The sequence below is a fragment of the Carica papaya genome, chromosome 4 (genome assembly GCF_054855325.1).
Source record: "Carica papaya isolate Zhongbai chromosome 4, ASM5485532v1, whole genome shotgun sequence".
Taxonomy (NCBI): Eukaryota; Viridiplantae; Streptophyta; class Magnoliopsida; order Brassicales; family Caricaceae; genus Carica; species Carica papaya.
In genome coordinates, this window is record NC_142312.1 from 11,838,635 (window position 1) to 11,848,555 (window position 9,921).

Here is a 9,921-nt window from a genome sequence, read left to right on the forward strand (position 1 = left end):
CCACATTATCCACTCATCAATTCACATTTTGCCGTTTTCCTTGATCTCACTCATCCAATCATACACAAACATGTAAATCAGTAATTGACACCAAACAAGACAACACAGTATCGGGTTCACCATAATACCAACCATAATAAAAGAAACCATAATTTATGCATACGAGACCATAAAATGAATACATCAAACATCATACTGCATTTAATACTGAAAAATAGATCAAACGACAACTGACCAACAATGTACCAGATTCAGGCTCCATTGGCAACCTTAATCAATTTCAGATCTATAAAGTTATAAAATACTGTTTAATTATTTATTAAGCTTTAATATCGTGATAAGAAATAGGGTGAGGGGTCCTTACTTGTTTCGGGGTCTGAAATCGACTCTACAGTGCGCCTACGGACTGTCCCTAATATCCTGAAAAATTGAAACGCACTACTGGTACCTGCACGTGTCCTAGAAAATCCCAGATCAGACCTAAGGCCCCTTTTGACCAATATCAGAATTCTGGCAAGGCGACTCCGCCGTGCTCCGGCGACGGCGTCGTCGCCTGCGGTGGCGATCCGCCTCGGGTTAGCCGTTTTCGGCCGAATTCGGCCAAACTTGCATCGATCCCTGCGATAAAACAACCCTAGGGCCCTCGGTGGGCCAAAAAATACGAAAAACTGATACTTACCAGCAATGGTGCCCTCGGGTGCAGCGGCTCCTCCGGCGTGAGTCCCGTTTTGATGTTTAGCTCTGATCAACCTGTAGAGAAAAGAACGGTGATCACAATGGTATAAAATTTACATCGAACAGAGGCCGGGAAGGGCCTCATCGGAGGCAAAAACAGAGGGGAGTCGCGGCGGTGCCGCCGGACTTCGGCGGGGTTTTCTGGCCCTTTGGCCGATGGTTTGGCTCCGGTTTGGTCATAGGCAGATTCAGCATCGAAAAACGAGCCAGGAGGAGAAAATTTACCTCAATTGGCGGTCGGAAACTTCTCCGGTGCGGCGACGGGTGGCGGCGGCCGGCTCCTCCGGCGTCTGGTTCTTCTTCTCCGGCGAAGCACTGGCGGCTAGGGTTTTGTGGTTAGGTGTGGATGGGGTTATTTATACCCTTTTTCTTTTAATCTCAATCGTCCATGAAGATTAAATCTGGACTGTCCGATCGCGATTTAATTAGGATTAAATCTGGGCCTTCCGTGTCTGATTGAATCTGGGCTGTCCGTGCGCACGTTTGATCTGGGCCGTCCGTGCGCGCGGGAACGGATCTGGGCCGTCCGATCGCGCGCACGCGGATCGCCCACGTGGCCCGTCCTGTGTCAGCGTTTCCTTGCCACGCAGCGTGTCCTGGTTGACTGGGGCTGCTGACCGGGCTGCTGACGTGGCACAACTTTTCTAAATTACATTTTGACCTCCAGTTTCCGATTTTCTTTTCAAAAACACCCCCAGAATCTAAAATTTCACATCTTTTTCCCAAAATCAATTTCAATTAAATCCAAATAATATTTTTACCCAAATTTATCATTATTATTATTTTTATTTTCATTAAATTAAATTAAATTAAATTAAATTAAATTAAAATCTTCTAAATTAAATATATAAAAAAAATTAAACTAAAAATTCAAATATAAAAATAAAAATAAAAATTCAAAAAAATATTTGGGTATTACAAAATAGAAAATATATGTAAATTGATAAATGGATAATGTGACAGCCTGACTAGATATCCTAGGAGATGGTGAACGGACCGGATATGTAGGGAACCCTACCGGGAACGTGGTCTCTCATATCGGACGGGATATGCAGACCTTATGTGTTTTGGCGCCCATACCGGACGGGGTATGGGGACGGCCCTGGAATCAGGTTATTAATGTTAATGGTTCACGTGTAGCAGAGACCCCCTATACATCCCCATGGATACTAGTAGGCTAGTAAAAAAGGGAATTTGTTGTCTGATTATTGAAGTGCAAAAGTATAACATGTGTTATGTTACAAAGTGTATATGATTTTATGATGGTTATAATATTATTGTTTCCATATGTTATTTTTACGAATCTCACCGAGGTAAGTGGACAGTAAAGGTTTTTATCATTAATAAATGAGTTTGTTATAAATTATGCTCCATTGGTCGTTTTTTTATTTTCTACCAACATTTACTTCTGTGGCAGTGAGATAGTATGATATCTTTACTGGGCTAGTGTAGCTCATTCCTTACTTAACCATTTCAGATCAGGAAGACATGGTTCCCGAGCCTGTTCCGCAGGAAAACGGCGAGTTAGACGCCTAAAGATTTTATAGTTCTATTTGTAGTTTTTATTTCGAGTATTTCTTTTAATTAGCTTATTCTTTCATACGTTGAATACGTTTTTCGTTATTGTGTAAGGGATGTTTATCAGAATTTTTATTTTGCTTCCGCATTTAAAATTTTTAATACATACATCTTCATTTAAATTTCCGGGGCCGTTACATTATGCATATCCCTTTTATATAACTTCACCTGGTCTACCTTCCGGACACACATGTTCACTATGATTTCTTCTTTGTGCCCATTCAACAAACTCTATTTGCTCAAAATAGTTAGTTTGCTCCTTCATGTTTTGAGTACGTTTTGGTTATTGTGTAAGGGATGTTAATCAAAATTTTTATTACGTTTCCGCATTTGAGATTTTTAATACATATATTTCATTTAAATTCTCGGGGCCGTTACAATATCAGTTATAAAAAATGACTTATCATTACCCATATGTACAATACCACTCATCTATGTATATGTAATAAACCAATGCTTGTATGGACACATGATGAGTGTCGAATCTACCAAAAATAATTTTTTATTATAACAATAAATTAAAACTTGTAGTAGTGGCGAATAAGGTTGAATCCTCAGGAAATTGAGAATTACTCTCTTTATTAGCCACTAATAAAACAAAGCTGGGATTTTCGTTTTAATGCAAAATAAAGAATTAAAGTAAATTAATAAAGCTTAAAACAGAAATATAAAGAATATTGTCAGTAAGTAATTAAAGTAACAAACAGTTGTGATTGAGTTTTAGTTAAAGAAATAGTTTTGATTCCAGTTACAGGAATGATCATGGATGTAATGATTGTTTTTTTCAAACTTCAATAAACCAGTTTTAGCTATCAGCGATGCTCTTAACAATCGATCTTTCACTAATCCTAATTAATTAAGAAACGGTCGTTAGTTAATCCTTGTTAATAAATAACTCCGGAGACGCTCTTAAAATTTAGTTTACCAACAGTATTAAAAGTTAGAAATACTTGGTTATAATCAATGAATTCAACCGTGCAATTCATTCAAACTATATTATATATCCCTCTTAATGTGAAACTAATTTACCACTAATCATCAAACAACCTAAATAATTACGGATTTAGAAGTTCGAATGGCAATCTGCTGCTATGCCGCACACTCAACGGGTCCTGTTAAATTATCAACAAACAACAATAATAATAAATGCATAGAGACATATAAATATTGAAGCTTAAATGATAATAGGAATAATTGGAACTTCAACTATCCTAAATTGGAACTTCAACTAATCTCTAACTAAAAAAGAGTTTATCAGTCGCTCATAATGAGCTGAATACACACAATGTTGTCTTTAGTTTTTTACATAAAAAAATTATCTGGAAAATCTAAACTTGTTATAGTCCTCGGTGGCGTGTCTTCTTCTTCTTTCTCTTTCTCTTTTTAAAGGCTAAGAGGGTCCAAGTGTTTCCTTGCGAATCTAGGGTTTTTCGCATTGATTTCAGCTTTCTTTTTGCTATCCAAAATTATCTCTTCCTTAATTCTTGATTTTCTACTTCTAGATGCAACGGGATCTCTCTTTTAAGTTTAAAAACACGTCGGGTTTCAAATTTGCTACTGTCCGAGTATAAGCTTTAGTCGAGATTTACCCATGTGTGACTTGATACTTCCTATGGCTACCAGGATGTTAGTTTTGCCTAAGGATTACATGTGCATCCACTAGTGCTTCTACTACCACGAGAATACAAGCCTTGCTCGAGGCTTATAGTCAGATACCTGCTACCTTTGCTAGGGTATAAGCCTTGCCTGAGGCTTATACCAAAATTGATGTCAGTTTCTGTACAAAATCTACTTCTGTGGGACTTCTTTTCTAAAATTGTATTTTGTTCTCTTTCATCCAAATTATATAATAAGCAACTCAATTACATACTTAAAATAAACTATAAAGATGTTGTTTATGTGCGCCATCAACACATATGGAATATAGTACCAGAATCAAGAATTTAGGTATTATTTCTATGATCTGAACTCACATATAGAACTTACCTAGAAATACTAGTATCATTATCATCAAAATTATTCATGTCGACTATATTAATAAAACTCTCTTGGTTCTTTTTAATTTTTAACTTTAGATCTTGATATGATCTATATCTATGTTCTTCCCTGATTTACAAAACCCTCTCTTTCAATTCTATACTATGCAAAGTTCTTTTATAACTCTTTTGATTTTAATGTATTACTAATATCATCTAGTGAAATACCAACCTTCCCACATAGTCGAGTATCAATAAAAGTCTTATTAACAAATGGTAATGAACACAATACAATCATCACTTATTTGCAATTTGATTGTCTAGAATATACTTGTTATGCACAAAAGAAAAATCAAATTAGTTTCAAACCAATATTTCTTATTTTTCATTGATTTTGATTCCTGTAAAAAAATCCAAATAGGGATTCTTTTCATTTTCATGAGTTTGCACTTTTATGTTAATTCATATTTTACAAATACTTCATTTGTAAGATCATTTTATCATAAAAGGTAATGAAAAGAGTTATGGAATACTACTGATTCTCATTATTAACTTTGATATCTATGTGATTTAGGTTTATAATTATGAAATTAAATTCATCAAAAATGTTGTTTGGTAGATGTACCTTCATTCATTCTAAGATTATACGAGCCTTTTTTTAAACAAGGGCGGTCTATTAATGATTTCACATAGTAGAAATTTCTCAATTTCTTGGGCATAGCTGAAGCTAAATTTTCTCCAATAATTTCCCATAGAACATTATTAGTCACATTCTTAAAGATTGCACATAAAACTCTATCTTGCATATATGCCTTATCTAACTCTTTTATACTCTTAGAAAATATTTGCCCCATAAACCTTCTAAAACTAGGAACGAATTCTATCTTAATTTTTCACAAATTAAAACTCATACTACCATCAAACTTTTCTACCTCATATTTTACAGATATCATCCCGAATCTCTAAACTATACACCAAAAATAAACAGAGAAATTACACTTTCGGAAATAAGGAACTACCATTGTGAAAAAAATCATTGCGCCTAACCACCGGAACCACAAGCGTTACTGCACGTGCCTCCACGGACCAAGACACGTGGTGTATCTGGACCACTATGCGGTGCCCACACGCAGCTGCCGCAACCGTCAGGCACTGTCGTGAAGTGGCCAATAATCTCTTCATAACACTCTGCTCGCTCAGATTCGGCACAGATCGAGTGAAATTACGTCAAAAAAAGTTCGGATTCTACCTTCGCGCAAAACCAGCCGCTGTGGATCTTCTTCTTCTCCGGCGCGCGTACTCTCTATTCGACTCTCTGGTTTTGCACGACACCAGGGATGATTCATCTTCTGGCTGCGCGGCACACTAACTGGGCTTCTTCTCTACTCTGATCTGATTGCCCCAATCTGATTTTATTCTTCCGCCATGATATGCTTTCCTTGCTCCGATCTGGACGAACGAATCTAGCCTGCTGCGCACGGACCATTCAATCTCTAGAAGTTGCGGCTGCTTAGAATGGGGCCGAATCAGCTTTTTCTCCCTCAGATCTGGTTATCTCTCTGATAAGGCTCTCTCTCTACTCCAGGGTTTGATACTGTTTGTTGGGGGAAATAATCTTTAAATAACGTACAATCACAATAAAGTATAATAAAATAGAAAATCATAAAATATAATATCGTTGATAGTGTGTTTACATCCGCCGAATAAGATAAAAAAAAAAAAAAAATCACTAAAATAATATAAAAATGTACACCACTGATAAGATCATACGTCTTTAAATAAAAAATCTATAACAATTTTTCTCTTATAAAACTCTACATTATATACATTAAATATTTTTTAAAATAAATATAAAATATTTTTAAAATATACATAAAATATTTAAAAAAATAAATATAAAATATCCTGCAAAATATACATAATTATTTCCCATCAGGGCACACCATCCTATTGTAATTAGCTTTTTTATTTGTTTATCTTATTTTGTTGACCCTTTTTTTTTGCTTATTATTATTATTTAATTTTGTTGGGTTGGCCGCAAAAGAAATCCTTCAAGATCATGCAAATCAAATATTTGAATTGCTTGATTAGAGACCATAAAAAGTATATATTAATCTAAAAATCTGGTTTGTACTTGTCTGTAACTTTCATGTATGTTAATAGTATTTTTTTGAAATATAATTTAGTTTATGTAGTTTAATTATTTGTGATTTAAATCTATATTTTTTTTTTAATAATTCAGTTTATATAATTTAATTTTTGATTTCTTTGTTACAAACTTCTTAAATTTTTATAAAATATTTACATTTGCAAACAGAAAACATATTGAAGTGGAGTGGAGAAATTGAAATTGAAAACATAAAACTAGAATTGCGACAAAACAAAATACTGTTTTTGAATTAAATAATGTTTAATTGCAGACTTCAAATTTCTTTTTCTTTTTTTAAGTTAATGCCACCCCTACACTAGGGATGACAAATGGGGATAAGAATGTAGGGGGCTAATAAAAATATATAATTCATACTAATTTTATATCCAAAATAGATTAAAAAAATCTTTTTTGCATGTCATCTGGTTTTATGAGTAAAATTTTATACCCATTATTAGTCCCTATTTATTGTTTAAATCTTAAAAAATGTTATAATATATTTAAATAATTAATTAACATTTATTTAAGATAATATTTAAACATAATATTTAATAATAAATACTTAAGAATATTATAGATTTAATTAATTTTTAAAAAATTAAAAATTTATAATTAAATATTGCAGTGTTAGATGGATGCAAGATATATCAATTATTAAATTTGCATCCACTATATTAATTATGAAATTTTAACTACTCTGGATGAAAAGGTTAATAAATTACTATCTCAATACTCATATCTAGTGATCAATATCCTCTTATTCTTTTAATTTAGGTAATAACCCTTTTTTTTTCTTACTATTATAATAAATAGAATATTCTCTAAAATAATTTTATTAAATTTTAAATAAATTGATGGTAAATTTTTACCTTTTTTGTTATAGTTACCTTAAATAGTTATGCTTTTCATTACTTCAGCAAATAAAACTAATCTTAATATTTTAATTTTTTTATTATTAATATTTTCTCATTTTTTTTATCTCTTTTAACAAAAACATAATAAATTTGTACATGCACTATCAACAGTCTATTGTATCTTTAATTCTATTACCTCTTTCATTTCTTTTTTAGATACAAAGGAACAAAGAAAGCGCAGATACGCGAAACACAAGGGACCATCTATGTATTATACATTTTAGACCAACCCAGTAAAGTCCTCCCGTATGATACTCAGGATATCAGTAGAAAAGTGCTGCATGTAGTGTAACAGTCCCGGAAATTCATAATGAAATGTATATTAAAAATATCAAATGCGGAAGCGAAGTCAAAATTTGAATAACATTCCTTACACTAAAACAAAAAACGTGCTCACAAAATATAAAAGATCAAACTACCTAAAGGAGAAACTTGAAAGTAAAAGCTATGAATGTGACTATGGAGTCTTTAGGCGTCCCCTTCGTTGTCCTCCTGCGGAACCGGCTCGGGAACGATGTCCTCTTGATCTGAAATGATTAAATAAGGAATGAGCTACACTAGCCCAGTAAAGACATCACGATATCTCACCGTCACGGAGGTAAAGGTGGGTAGAAAACACAAAAAGACCAATAGAGCATAATTTACAACAAATCCTTTTATCGATAATAAAACCTTTACCATTCACTTACCTCGGTGAAATTTATAAAACAATATACGAAAGTAATAACATCATCATCATCATGAACCCATATATATAAACTGTATAACATAATACCTATCAAGCTTTTCGTAATTCAATCGTTACACAACATATTTTCCTCATTTACCAGCCCACCAGTATCCATGGGGATCCATAGAGGTCCCGCTACCCGTTAAACCTTAACACTTGAAATCATACTCCAGGGCCGTCCCCATACCCCGTCCGGTATGGACGCCAAACCATAGACCTCATTACCCCGTCCGGTATGAGGGTGAAACGGGCCGTCCCCATACCCCTTCCGGTATGGGCGCCAAAACACATAAGATCTCCATACCCCGTTCGGTATGGGAGACCACAATCCCGGTAGGGTTCCTTACGGACCCGGTCCGTCCACCATCTCCCAGGATATCTAGTCAAGCTGACCACATTATACAATTTCCATTTACATAATCTTTCATTCTCCTTTTTCCTCAGTCAGCATTATCAATCACATACAAACAAGCAAAACGATAATTTATGCCAAACAGACAACATACAGCATCAATATCCCGGTCATTCAATCCATAATCAATAAAACAGTAAAATATGCACATGAAACCATAAAATGAAAGCATCGAACCTCATGCTGCATTTAAAATTGTAAAACAGGCCAAATAACAGTTAACCGACAAACACACTAGACTCGGGCTCCATTAGCGACCTTAAGCAGTTTCACACACTCGTTGATTCATGAAACACCGTTTTATCATTTATTGAACTTTAAAACCGTGATAGGAAATAGGGTGAGGGGTCCTTACTCGTTTCAGGGTCCGAACACGGCTTCACAGTGCGCTTGCAGGCTGTCCCTAATTTTCCCTGAATTTTTTTCGGGGAACTGAAACGCACTACTGGTACCTGCACGTGTTCTAAAAAAATCCCAAATTAGGCCCAGGGCCCCTTTCAGCCAATATCGCAACTTCGGCACGGCGGCTCCGCCGTGCTCCGGCGACGGCGGTTCGCCTCGAGTTGGCCGTTTTCAGCCATTTCCGGCCGAATTCGGCCACACTCGCATTGGTTCCTGCGATAAAACAACCCTACGGCCCTCGGGGGGCCGAACATTTACGGAAAACCGAAGCTTACCGGCGGCGGTGCTCTCGGGTGCGGTGGCTCTCCGGTGAAGTTCGTGTTTTGGTGATTCGGCTCCAATCAACCTGTAGAGAAAAGAATGGTGATCACGGTGATATAAAAATTGCATTAAACGGAGGCCGGGAAGGGCCTCATCGGAGTCAAAAACTGAGGAGGGGCGCGGCGGCGCCGCTGGCTTTCGGTCGTATTTTCCGGCCGTTTGGCCGGGATTTTGGCTCCGATTTGGCCACTGGGGAAATCAGCGTGGAAAAACGAGTCGGGGTATGAAATTTACCTCGATCAGCGGTCAGAAATCCCTCTGGTTCGGCGGCGGGTGGCGGCGGGTGGCGGCGGCCGGCTTCTGGTTCGTCTTCTCCGGCGAGGGCAGGCGGCTAGGGTTTGGGGTCTAGTGTGGGAGTCTTATTTATACCCTTTTGCCTTTCGATCTCAGCCGTCCATTTTGATTTAATCTGGGCCGTCCGTTTTTTATTAAATCTGGGCCGTCCGTGCGCGCGACTGATCTGGGCCGTCCGATCGCGCGCGCGCGGATCGCCAACGTGGCCCGTCCCCGGTCGACGTGGTTTTGCCACGTGGCAGGTCCTTGTTGGCCAGGCCTGCTGACTGGGTCTGCTGACGTGGCTGCTGACGTGGCACGAGCCTTTTTTTTTTTTTTTTTTTTTTAATTTCCCCGGGCGCTACATGTAGTAGGATCGAAGGGGCCTAAAAAAGGCCTGATTAGCCTAGTAGTCAGCACGGTGATTCTCC